Source organism: Lissotriton vulgaris, chromosome 1_2 (assembly GCF_964263255.1).
Source record: "Lissotriton vulgaris chromosome 1_2, aLisVul1.2, whole genome shotgun sequence".
NCBI lineage: Eukaryota > Metazoa > Chordata > Amphibia > Caudata > Salamandridae > Lissotriton > Lissotriton vulgaris.
In genome coordinates, this window is record NC_141686.1 from 243,103,239 (window position 1) to 243,117,749 (window position 14,511).

Sequence of the window (14,511 nt, forward strand, 5' to 3'; positions counted from 1 at the left end):
CCTGATTGGTGAGCAGCACACTTGACCACAGACACTTCTTTTGGCAACTGTATTGCTTCAAGCAAATTTTGTACATAGTGACCATTTTTTATAGGAGAGCCTGAAGAAGTCAGAAACTCCCTTTGCATCCAAAGCTGGCCAAAGTCGTGCACAACCCCATAACCATACTGGCTATCAGTGTAAATGGTTACTTTCCAATTTTTCCCAAATTTGCAAGCCTTTGTCAATGCCACCAATTCAGATACCTGTGCAGACTTGACACCAGGTAAATGGGATGCTTCAATTGGAGCCCCCAAAGTACAGACTGCATAAGCGGCACTTAAACCTCCTTCCTCATGTCTCATGCACGAGCCATCTACAAATAGCTCATTTTCAGAATCTATCAATGGCTCTTCTTTTATGTCTGGACGTGGCTTTGTACTGTATTCAGTCAAGCCGATACAATCATGTTCGACTTCTCCTTTTACCTCTGCAAAATGTGAATCTGGTAGCAGGGTTGCTGGGTTCAAAATATTACACCTAGCAATAGTTACATTCCCTGCACCTACAAGGATTCGTTCATATCTAGTCAGTTGACTAGGAGTCAAATACTGGGGGCCTCATTTATGAAAAGTGACGCATCGCTGCGAGAAAACAGCAATGCGTCACTTTTCATTGCGACCTCCTTGCGACCCCAATGATGCGTCATATTTACAATATGACGCATCATTGCGCAAGGATTTACAGATACGTCAATATTTCTGACGTATCTGTAAGCGCAAAAGTGACGCATTGCTGGAGTGTGTCACAAAAGTGACGCAACTCCAGCAATGCGTCCTTTCACATCGGGAAAGCCCAATGTGAAAGGGCTTGCGTCAGTCTTACGCCTGCTGTGAGGCAGCGCAAGATTTTGACGCAACAGCGTCCTAAAAGTGACGGAGTGAAATCTCATACATTTCACTGCGTCACTATTACGAGGCTTTTTGCGGGGGAACGCCCCCTCTGCATACATTATACCTGATGCAGGTATAATGTAGCGCAGGGGTTCACAAAGTGACGCATCTGCTTAGATGCGTCACTTTGTAAATAGTGCGCAACAGGAGGCATGTTTTTCGCCGCCGATGCGTCACAAAAAGTGACGCACCGGCGGCGTATAAGTGACGCACGGCCTCATAAATGAGGCCCGGGTCTTTGTCCTGGTCAGTAATATTACAACTGCATGTGGAACATACACAGTTACTGGATGTCCCATAATGATGGACTCACTTTGTTCAAGACTCATGCAAGTTGCAGCTACTGCTTTTAGACACCCTGGCAAGGCAGATGCCACTGGGTCCAGTGTGGAAGAAAAATATGCCACAGGACGCCTCATCAAACCATGAATTTGGGTTAGAACTGAAAGTGCACAATTATCTTGTGTGTCACAGAACAGTGCAAACTCGTTTGAATAGTTAAGCATCCCTAATGCTGGAGCTGTACACAGGTGTTCTCGTATTTTTAAGAATGCAGTCATGCTTTCGACATCCCACTCTACTGGATCTTTTGCTCTCTTCTTTGTCATTTGTATCAATGGTTTTGCTAGGACTGCAAATCCCACAATCCACTGTCTGCAATATCCTACAACTCCTAGAAACATTCTGATTTCCTTCTGAGTTTGAGGTAGGTTCATGTTTTGATTATTCTGATCCTTTCTGAAGAGACTCTTCTGACCCCTCTTTCTATCTGGTGACCCAGATATTTTACTGATGTGGTACAGAATTGTAATTTCTCAGGCGATATTTTATGTCCTCCTTTACCCAAATGATTCAGCAAAGCAATGGTATCACTGACACAGTCATTTCGAGTTTTGGATGCCACCAATAGGTTATCTATGTACTGGACCAGGACTGACTGTCCAGGCAGCACCAAAGATTCAAGACATTTTTTCAAGATCCGATTAAAAATCGATGGACTCTCTGTATACCCCTGAGGCACGCGATTCCAAACATATACATGACTGTCGAATTCAAAAGAAAATAGAAACTTGCTATCTGGATGTAATGGAATTGAGAAGAATGCATGACACAGGTCTATCACAGTGAACCATCCAGCCTCCCACGGTATCTGATACAGAATCACTGCAGGATTTGGCACAATTGGACAACATGGGACAACAATCTTATTTATTTTTCGAAGGTCTTGTACGACCCTATATTTCCCACTTGGTTTCTTTATGCCAATTATGGGCGAATTACATGGGCTACTCATTATTTCTTGTAGGATACCTGTTTCAACTAGACGCTTTATTTCTGCTGAAACTCCTGCTTTTATTTCTGGGTTCATTTTGTATTGTCGAGTATTTGGGTACACTGCACCTTCTTTCACTGTTACTTTTATTGGGTCAACATTTGCCATTAATCCTACATCCTTTCCTGTGAAATCCCATACAATAGAATTCACAGTATGCTGTAATTCTTCCGGTAAGTCTTCTACAGTAAACGTTTTATTTTCTGTCTCTTGTTTGGCTAACATTAGTTTATAAATTCCATCTTCATCTGGGGTTTGTATTTCAACGCCATTTGGTGTACAGAAAATGGTGCAATTCATTTTGCACAGCAAATCTCTGCCTAATAGGTTTACTGGACTCGGATCACATACAACAAACCTGTGCATCTCTTTACAATTACCTATTCTAACTTCCATTGGCTCTGTAACTGGAGTACTAATTTGCCTTTTAGAAACGCCCACTACTTGGATCGCTTCTCCCGAGAGGGGTAGGTTTGGAACGTCTGCTGTTCTTACAGTAGAACAGGTAGCACCAGTGTCCAACAGAAAGGTGACATAATTTCCTTCAACCTTTCCTTCAATGTATGGACCTGATTGATCTACCGGCAAGGATACGCCAAGTACGCACTCCTTGTCCTCCCCTCTCATGCACCGCCAATATGGGTCTTCACCAAAGAATGTGTCACTCAAAAGGAATTGTGATGTTGCAGTGTCTCTTCTATCACTTTCCTCCCAATTTGTGGTATCCACTTTCTGCTGTGCTTTGCTCCTATAATTTGGCATAGGTGCAGAAGGTAACTGGTTTTGTATTACCTGTGGCTGTTGCTTCCGTGGCGCCTCATTCTGCGTCTGTGTATTTAAATCATTAGTTTGGACATTACCACTTTGTATGGCGTTACACTCATTTTTCCAGTGCCCCAACTTACCGCACCTGTGACAAGGGAATTTATTTCTTCTTTACTGTATTTTCCCCTGGGCTTGCCCCCATTTCCATCATTCTGTGCCTGATTATTACCTGCTTGACTTAACTGTTGTACCTGATGCTCTGCCAATTTTACCTGAGTCCACATTACCTTTTCTTTTAATTCTTTTTGTTTATTGTCAATCTCATCTTCACAATATTTTGCATATTTCAGGATTTCATCGATCGGCTTAGCCTGCCAACAAATGTTATGGTCTTTGATCCATTGTGAAATTTCTGGCCTTAATCCTAAAACAAACCGATAGATGAAATGCGTCATGCCTTTAATGTCAATGTTATCCAACCCACTGTACTGTTTGAATACTTGCAACAAGCGTTCATAATATGCAATACTCTGAATAGTTCTGTCTATTTTAGTCCAATCAGTTTCCTTTGCAGGTACTTTCCCTTTGATGTACAATATTACTTGATTATATTTCCTCATCACATCTTCTGAGGTAGCTCCTGTCTTTGGGTCTCTAAAGTACTTATCACTAGGCCAATCAACAGCAACTTTGCATTCTGTCCACAGATCCACAGGAACAGCAATGTCAAACAATCCATCTAAATCTTTTAAAAGACATTTCGAAACCTTCACAAATCTCTCGACTAGTCTGTACCATTCTACAGGTTTTTCTCGCAATTTTGGAAAATCATTTGTAACTGATAAAATGTCTTGTCGGGACCATGGAACATGCACATAACCTCCACCTGGCACCTCTCTCATGGGACACAACCTTTCCACTTTTTCTGTTTCTTTTAACACATATTCAGATACCATTTGTTTTGATCATCGTGCCTCTTCCTTTTTCTTTGCCCATCTAGTTTTCCATTTTTCTATGTCACCCCATTTTTGCAATGAGTTCTTTAATTTGGACTTTTGTACCTGTTACATTCATATTTTCCAAATCTTTGTCAGAGAATTCAGCTTTATATGGTTTCCGTAACACTTTAGATTTTCCAATGTCTATCCCCGTATTGGCTGCCATGTCTGTTAGTTTGTCATGAACCACTCTTGTATTTCTAGTAATACTTTTACATATGAACAATAATTCGTCCTCACTGAATGTATTTAGTCTGTCCAATCCCACATTTCCAGCCATCATTTCTTCTAATTCAACTCTTAATTTGACTATATCCAATACTTTTGCTGAGGTCTTTGGTTTATCTATTTCTCGAGACTGATAGAATTCACTTTTCGATGCCCTAATTATCCTCTGATGATGTGTGAGTTAGCATCATATGACTAACTAATGAGATTCGTATATGCACCTATGCTGAATTATTATTCTTGCTTTTACTTATATTCAAATGTACGTGTGATCATATTAGCTTCTTAGCTTAGCCTGTGTGCCACCATTTTGTGTAACCCTCTGTGCCTGCGGGCCCTGCTCGCTCATATGCCCCTCCCGCAGGAATACAGAAATGTACTAAGACAGCAGTTTTCGTTTCTTAGCTTACTGTGGCCGAAACTAACAAGTCTCTTTATCAGTAATGTTCTCATACCCAGAGACGCAGAAGCCTGGCTCCATGGCCTTGAGTAGAGATAATAATGTATCCCTCGCAGGTGCAGATGCCTGCTCTATGAGAGCATTGTTCACTGGTCTGAGGCTCGGTAACTTTCCACAAGGGGCGTACCCCTCGCTACTGTATGGCATTATAATGTATTGCTGTGATGCAGAGAGTCAGTCCTCTCGTTCGCACTCCTAGGAGTGAGGTCGGACAGGGCCCTCTCATATGAGTGTTGTTTGGCCTAATAAAGACTTTTGTTTATTCTTCTCCACTGTCCGGCTGACTTCCTGTATAGCGACTATTGGTGAGTGCGGTAAGTCACTCGGGTGGATTTGAGCCACGCTTATCAGATGGCGCCCGAACAGGGACCCCGCGATAAGGATCTTTCTCACCCGTAAGGGGGTAGCAGAAGACCGGGGACCCGCTGGTCGGCACGGTGGGTCCGGGTACCCATCTGATGCCGAGCTTGGTTCTCGCAGCGCTGCCCCACCCTGCTGATCGGGAGAGGTCCCGGTTCGGATCTTACGCCGGGGTCCAGAAGGCGGAACTTGAAGCTGACCGTGTTGGTCCTGGCAGCCGGAGGTGGAGAACGGTAGAGGTCGGTGCCGCCTACGGAAGGTGAGTGGTCCACCTTTGATTGTTTCAGGAACAGGAGTGTTCCGGGAGACTAGGGTGTCTCCAGTGGTTTGAGGAGCCGGTGTGCTCCTGGGGCTAGTGTGCTCCGGGGAACTCAGAGTACGGGTTGGTGCTCTGACAGACTTGACGAGGGTGGGGACGTATTAGATGTCATTGGTGGTAGTGATCCGACCGGGTGGTACTGTGGTGAAGGCGTGGCTCATCGTGGGCAGACTCCGGTGCTTACCCTGAACTCCTAGTGTGGTGGTTCAGTGGAGGTGAGATCTGGGTTTCCCGCGGTAAAGTGCGCAGCGATCCATAGCGCCGCACGGGTGGCGGATCTGTTCCCTGTCCTCAGAACAGTTAGTGTACTGTTCGGTCTGCGGTAGAGTCCAGGTTCCCCAGGACTTGGTCGACGGGCCTTGTCCCATATGGTAACACGTGTTTGGAGGTATTGTATATGTGCGTGCGTGGTTTTCTAATGTATGTTTATATGTGTGTATGAACGTGCTCGAGCTAGTGACTGGTTTGTAGTGAAGTGTTTTCTTTCGCACCGAAGTAAAGATGCCGTGTTTTAGTAAGTTACGATGCTTTGGATGCTGTTGTCGACCCTCAGATACTAGACTGGCCGAGAGCCAACCTGCACCCCCTGAAGGGACTCCGAGCTTTGACATGTATGTCAAACATGGACTGGTCCCGCTTTTGTTTGGAACTTTGTGGCACCGGTACACTGCTGATAATGTAGATTTACAATGGCCTTTGACGGGTTCTTTTGATGAGGCTAAATTGGACTACTTGCAGGACAAATTGTTTGCTAAGCGTAGCCGTCAGAGTATGTTCGACTCTTTGCGAGTGTGGCAGAAAGAGGCCAGGAAACGTAAGATGCGAGAGGAGAAAGAGGAGTATAGAAGGCCCAACAAGACTATGGCGCAGAAGGCGAGTGAGCAGGACGGAAAGGAGAATGCGCTACGCATGGAGCGCTCAGATAGACTTTGTAGGTTGAAAGAAAATAAAAGTTATGTAGTGCGAGAGGACGACCCGGATGAGATGGAAGACATTTTGAATACCCGACCCCCTCCTCCTTATGCCCCACAGCCCTTGTACCCCTCCTTGCCAATTCCAGCCCCCGCTAGTGGAGTTCCGGGTCCTTCAGCGAGTGCCCCACAACAATACTCGCCCTCGACACCCCTCGTTTCCTTACCCCAGGCCACCTCACCTGCACCCTCCCAATTTTCATTGGCACTCCCTAGTGTTTCAGCTAGTACCACCCCCAGTCAGGAGATGTTAACACCGAGTCGAGGCGCAGGTAGCGGACTACTGTCGCAGGTACGGAAGTTACTCACGCGTTCTACGGTTGGTTTAGATGAAAGGAGCATGGTGGCTAATCAGGCATGTCAGTGGGCCAGAAAAAATATTTACTCGTTTGAAGATATTTGGTCCACTATGAAAGATTTTGAGCCTTTGATGCAGCAGCATGCTTTGTGGCATATGTCCAATGTATTGATACCGCTTTGGGAGCAGGGGTATGGAGGTGTGGCTCCGGCGACTTTACGAGATATACAGACTGGGGCCCATAGGACGAATACAGGGGTGAAGGAAGTGATGAGTAATTTGCGCGCGCTATTGCAATACAGAAATGAATTACCCTCTGCCGGCACACCCTATTTCCCAGGTCTCCACCCAATGCGCGAGGTGCACCCTATTTTTCACCCCGAGGTCCCCGAGTTGTTAGATCCAGTAACGAAGGCTGTTACTCGGAACAGGATTGATGCACATTTCCAGGAGCAATGGGTGTATACGCCATGGAAGAGAAGTGAGGTATTGTCATTGAAGGCTCAGCTACCGGATTCTAGAAAAAACCCAACTGCCTATTACAAAGAGCTTACAGAAGCGGCGTCTTCCACTGTGATGACGTTGGCAGATGTTGAGTTGTTTTTCGGGCTTTTGGTCCCGGTTGATGTGTGGCGGCAAGTGAAAGGTACTGACCATGTGGAAGAGTTAGGAGGTACATGGCAGGAGTTGCAGGATTGGGACAAGGAGCGTAAGCCAGGGGAGAAGCCGAAGGCTGAGATACTAGCATTGCCAGGGCGCATTATAAAGTATATGCATTCTCTCATTCCCCCGAAAAAGGTAGATTGGGACAAGTTAACAGCTTGTAAGCAGAAAAAGGATGAGGCGGTCTCTGATTTCTTTACGAGGTTTGAGGAAACGTTTATGGATTTTAGTGGGCAGGATGTGTCACAGGATGGAGGGTTACGGCTCTTTGTCAACAGGTTTGTCACGAACTTATTGCCTGAAATATCAGCTAGACTGCAAGCGTCGGAGAGCACGTGGACAACGTCCTCTCCTTCGGGAATACTCAGTATGGCGCAATATTACGAGCATAGGGAAAATGAGAACAAGGACAAGCAGGAAAAGAAGGCTAAGGATTTAAAGACAAGGGTTTTGTTGCAGCAGGTGGCGAGAGGCAGAGGGAGGGGTGCGGCGCCGAGTCGCGGAGGCGGATTTGGGAGAGGTGAGAGCAGGGAAAGGCTGGGACCGAATCAGTGCGCGAAGTGCAAGCAGGAGGGGCACTGGTGGAGGGATTGCCCGCTGTTTCAGTCAAGTACTGGTGTGGGGCGCGGGCGAGGAAGAGGTGGTGGTGATTCAGGGAGACAGGTGGCACGGTCGGAAGGAGGCGGGAGACCGGGTGGAAATTATTTTGACAATAATACAAACAGGCAACAGTTGCAGAGTGGGGGTGGCCAGTACTATAACTATGATTATTCAGTTGATGACTTGACAGGGTTCTCCCACAACTAGGACAGCGTAGGACAGAGCCTGGGACCAGTACTTATGGAAGTTGATCAGAGGGGACCTTACGTCGAAGCTGACTTAATGGGGTCTCAACAAAAATTTCTAGTGGATACGGGTGCAATGAAAAGTTCAGTGGCTCGTTCTCGGGTCCCAGGGGCGGCTCTGTCTGGCAAAAATAATATATCCGTGGGTTTCGCAGGAACTCCGGTGATTAGCCCCATTTCTAAACCTCTCACGTTGACAATTAGCCCTTTTACTGTTGATTCACCGTTTTTATTGACATCAAATTGTGGAGAAAATTTGCTGGGTTTAGACTTATTGAAGAGATTACATGCCACCATTTATTGTTCTCCGGATGGTGTGTACCTTACTCTGGGCCCGAATGTTGCCCGCCCATTGCAGTGTTTTTCAAAAGATGACCCGTTACCACCTGAGTTCCGAGGCATACCCGACAGCTTGTGGGCTGTCAGTGATAATGATGTAGGAAAAATGGATATTGCCCCGGTGACAATAAGGGTGAAAGTGGGAGCCAAATTGCCCAGAGTTCCACAATACAGAATACCTAGGGAGGGAGAGAAGGCCTTGTTACAAATAATACAAGATTTAATACGGTCCGGAGTAGTGGAAGAGACTGATTCGAACATATGTAACAGTCCTATTTTGCCTATCCTTAAAAGACGGTCACCTGATGCCACTGATAATACTCCTGATGTTTATAGATTTGTGATTGATTTACGGCAAGTAAATAGAGTAGTGGAGCCACAGTATCCGGTGGTCTCGGACATCACTACAATATTGACCACGATTCCCCCTTCGGCCAAATATTTCTCTGTCCTAGACTTGAAAAACGCTTTCTTCAGTATTCCAGTACATGAGGACAGCCGATATCTATTCGGATTCTCATTGGCTGGCCGAAGCTTCCGCTTCAAGAGAATTCCTCAGGGGTACACGGAGAGTCCGAGCATATACAGTCAGGCCCTAAAGGCGCAATTGGATGACTTGGAACTTCCACCTGGCAACGTCATGTTGCAATATGTGGATGATATCCTAATAGCATCGGACGACGAGCAGGGTTGTCGGGATGCTACTGTGAAATTGTTACACCATTTGGCAAAAAGGGGGCATAAAGTGTCCCTTCCGAAATTTCAATACTGTCGAACGGAGGTCACCTATCTCGGTCACCTCCTTTCGAAAGTGGGGAGGAGATTGACGCCAGAGCGCATAAAAGCGATCACTAACATGCAGGTCCCTAACACGCAGCGAGAGGTGCGCGCGTTCTTAGGCATAACATCGTATTGTCGTCAGTGGATACCTAACTATGCGTTACTAACAAAACCCCTATTGTATCTAACTACCAAAGAAGTGCGCGAGCCCCTACCTTGGACCCCCGCATGTCAAGAAGCGTTTGAGTCACTAAAAACGTCTTTGTGTTCTGCGCCAGTTCTTGGAACACCTGATTACCAGAAGCATTTTGTTCTCTACGTGCACGAGGCGGAAGGTTGCGCGTTGTCTGTCTTAACTCAGTGTTTCGGGGGGAAGCAGAGACCTTGTGCTTACTTCTCTGCCATGCTCGATAATGTGGCAAGAGCGCTGCCGAGCTGCCTGAGAGCCACGGCGGCTGCTGCGGTTTCTATAAGACAGTCGGCAGGGCTCGTACTGGGATCAGACCTCACAGTAATGGTACCGCATGCTGTGGACATTTTGCTGAATAGGACACAGACGCAGCACTTAACTAGTGCTCGTCTTACAGGTTATGAGATGACTCTTTTTGCACCCCATGTTACTATTAAAAGGTGTGCTACACTGAACCCTGCCACTTTGTTACCTATCCCCACAGATACAGATACCAAAGACGATGACATACATGATTGTTTGTACAGGACTGAAGAAGAGACAAAGGGGAGGGTGGATCTGACAGACAGGCCCTTGGACGAACCAGATGGGGAGTTGTATGTGGATGGGTCATGTTTTAAATTACCAGATGGTACATCGACAGCAGCATATGCAATAACAACATTACAGACAGTGGTGGAGACTTCTAGAATACCTTACAATTCTGCTCAGGCTGCCGAGATTATTGCCTTACTGAGAGCATGTGAGTTGAGTGAGGGGTTGGATGTGAACATTTATACTGATAGCCAATACGCCTTTGGCGTGGCTCATAATTATGGGCGACTTTGGGCAGAACGGGGATTCCTGACCTCTCACGGACAACGCATCCAGCATGGCCCACTGATATTACGATTGTTAACGGCTCTAACATTACCCAAACGATTGGCTGTGATAAAATGTAGCGCACACAAGACTATAGTGGATGATGTAGGGCGAGGCAACGCTTTCGCCGATGAAACAGCAAAAGAGACTGCTAGAGAAAAATTACCACGAATGTTTGTGGCAGGACCAGCTAGATGGGTCCCAGATGTTCACATGTTCGCAGACACTGTACAGAGCGTCAAGAACATACAGAGTAAAGCGACAGATGAGGAATTGAGAGCATGGAAGGATGGGCAGGGACGACTAGATGCGGATGAATGTTGGACGGATGTGACAGACAAAAGACGATGGATGCTCCCGAATGCGTATGTTCTTCCAGTAGTGACGATGGCGCACGGGCCTGCCCATGTCAGTGCAAAGGGCATATGCAAATTGTTAGACCCAGTGTGGAGCAATAAGAATATCTCTAAATTGGCCACCCACCTGGTCCGTCAATGCATGGTGGGCTTGAGACACAATCCTGGAAAGGGTACCCCTGTCCCAACTGGAAATTTTGCACCCCCTTCTTTCCCTTTCGAGGTGATTCAGATGGATTACATCGAAATGGAAAGAGTCAATAACTTGAAGTACGTCCTTGTAGTCGTATGTGCCTTTAGTAGGTGGGTGGAGGCGTATCCAACGAAAGACTGCACGGCCATGTCTACTGCAAAAATGTTGATAAAGGAGTATTTCTCCCGCTTCGGATTACCTAGGGTGATCTGGAGTGATAATGGCACGTCCTTTAACGCAGAATTAGTGAAACAAATATGTAAAGGTTTGCACATATCGCAGAAGTTTCATTCAGCCTTACACCCTCAGGCAGCAGGACTCGTGGAGCGGTTTAATGGCACGCTCAAGCTCAAGATGGCCAAAATATGTGAGAGTACAGGTCTCCGTTGGCCAGACGCCCTTCCCTTAGCTTTGCTTTCAACGAGAGTGACTGTGAATGCAAAAATGGGCGTCTCCCCCCACGAAGTGGTATTCGGCCGCCCGGCCAATATCTGGGGAGTGCCCAGGCCTAAATGTTTTACCGAAGTACCTTACCCTTTATTGACAGATTATCTGTATGCTTTGACTAAAGATCTTCGTTCTATTCATCAGCAGGTAGCAGACACTCTGAAGCCGTTGCCGGAGGGGCCTGGACACGCCATCCACCCAGGGGACTGGGTCGTCGTCCGAAGATACCAGCGGAAGTCGTGCCTGGAGCCAAGGTGGTCAGAGCCGCGCCAGGTGCTCCTCACCACCCGTACTGCACTTCGGATCGACGGCAGGAAAGCGTGGACTCACGCCTCCCATGTAAAGAGAGTCCCGCTCCCGTTGCCCTATGACCAATGGGTACAGGATGGCATCGCTGACCAAGAGCATGAATGTATCCCGAGGTATGCTCCTTTCTCGGATGCTTCACTGATTGGAGAAGAGCGTAGCAGAACAGAGAATTCAGTGAGCTCTACTACTCCCCTTGCTACTAGTGAAGAGACGCCAGAAAGAACAGCGTCTGCCACAGATACACCTGCTTTGTTCACGGATCCTGAAGTGCCAGGGAGCACTCGCTATAATTTGAGGCCCCGGAAAAAAAAGTTAACAAGTAACAGTGCTGAAATTGATGGACTAGACACCGGAAGAAGGGCTTAGTGGATTTCCTGAATAAGAAGATTTAGTGGTAGGGATGGACTTATAAGAGCCCTGGTGTTTAGCCGAAGATTGTGTTCTTTGAGACTATAAAGTGGTGCGGGCCCGAATTAAGTGCTTCCCTTGTTTCTGAATTGTTGAATAACATCGTGGGAAATAGGTATGGACGGTAAAAGCCTGCCTGTGAGGCTTTGAAGGACACTGGGAGAAGATCCCTTTTAAGGGTTGAAGAACCCCTCTGGCCGGTTGAGGATTGTCTGGGACTATTTTTCTAGTAGTAGTGTGATTTTTTAATTTTTGATTTTTGATATTTTTGAAGGATTATTCTACAATGTATCCCTTTGGGCGTCCCATTCCTGATGAGGAGCAGCCTTTTGCGGCTCCTCCGAGACCTGTGCCTGATTCCCCTTGGTTGGCCCTTCCACGGAAAGGAAAGATTGTAGTCATAATAATTGTTTTGATTGCCTTTTTAGTGACTCTTGGAATATTGTTTTTTCTAGACAAGGCTTACCCCGTCCATGTTTTCGCACCCACACCCACTGCTGTTCCGGAACACAATATGATTACTGTCGATTATGGTGAGAGAATGTTGCGTAAAAATTACAAAGAAAATGTTTTTATTAAGACTTTGCATCATGCACATGCCACTACCAACTTGACTGATTGTTGGGTTTGCGGGCTCTTACCCTCTGCTGCCTATAAGAAAGACAGATTCCTTGCTCTTCCTTTGACGCCAGTGAATAGTTGTGTGGGGTGGTATACTCTTATAGGTCTTGTTAAATACTTCCAGCAGCCAGATTCTCTGACTCCTCGACTACAGAATAGAGGGTGGACAATGACAATGCGAGTACGCCCTCTGCCCCCAGCTTCCCTTGGACGAATATATACTGATGGACGTTTTGACCAGACTTTCATAGAGACATGTGAGAAAAGGTTGGGCCGATTCTTGATACCAAATGATACTGACAGACTGAGGGACAGTTTCCTAAAATTGAACGCCACTCTATCTTACAGACACCCTCCAAAGAGTAACAACAGTTCCAAGTCCTTGATACCTCTGGCTGTGGTGGGTCCTCCTCCATTTTTCTGTATAGAGGGAAGGGGTCCCATAAAGGTTGGTAATAGCTCTTGTAATGTCACTGCTTCCATTCGCCTGCCCCTGAGCCCCTCTTTGATTGCCCCACCAAGTATCTATTTCATTTGCGGCCATAATGGATACCTATGGTTACCTGAGGGTTGGGGTGGGGTGTGCTATTTAGCCTACATGATTCCCCCTGTGTATGTGGCTCCCTCTGATTACCACAAAACTCATCGTCGATTTCCCAGTCCTCAGGAACAGCCGCTAGAGCAGCGTAAAAGGAGGGAACTCCAGGTAGATGACGTCGACCAGACGGACACTTCGTATCAGCAATGGACCGATTTCTCTAAGGGTTTACTGCCTTTCTGGGGTCCGATATTTAACAGCAGAGCTATTAGACGACTGTCTAGGGTAATGGAGAAGGTAGTTCTAACTGAAGCCGACATTACGACTAATATATCTGTTGAGATTCAGGCTATGAGATTATTCACGATACAGAATAGGATGGTCCTTGACGTCATACTAGCTGATAGGGGCGGGGCCTGCCGCGTCATCGGGACATCTTGCTGCGTTTACATCCCTGACTCCGCCCCGACAGTTAACTTGGCAGTACAAAAATTGCATAGACTAGCAACTGAACTGCATCAGGATAACGGGACATGGTCCCTGCAGGGGTGGCTTTGGGGTGCCTTTTCTTCCTGGGGTTGGAAAATATTGATGGGTTTGGTTGGTGTGGTGAGTGTAATACTGTCTTGCTGCCTTTGCATATACTGCCTCCCTCCATGTTGTTCAATGTGTGCTGCGAATATACGTCCGAAAAAGAAGTTACCTGGTCAATATACCACTTCTATGATTACTGAAATTCCTGCCGATGCAAGTTGGTTGATGTTCATTGCAGAAGATGTTCTAGACTAATGAATTAAAGTCCTGCCCATAGAATGGATGTCGGCACTACCTTTTGCAAATAAATGAGGCTATAGTTAGCCAATGATGCTAAAAGGAGGGTCTGATAGAATTCACTTTTCGATGCCCTAATTATCCTCTGATGATGTGTGAGTTAGCATCATATGACTAACTAATGAGATTCGTATATGCACCTATGCTGAATTATTATTCTTGCTTTTACTTATATTCAAATGTACGTGTGATCATATTAGCTTCTTAGCTTAGCCTGTGTGCCACCATTTTGTGTAACCCTCTGTGCCTGCGGGCCCTGCTCGCTCATATGCCCCTCCCGCAGGAATACAGAAATGTACTAAGACAGCAGTTCTCGTTTCTCAGCTTACTGTGGCCGAAACTAACAAGTCTCTTTATCAGTAATGTTCTCATACCCAGAGACGCAGAAGCCTGGCTCCATGGCCTTGAGTAGAGATAATAATGTATCCCTCGCAGCTACAGATGCCTGCTCTATGAGAGCATTGTT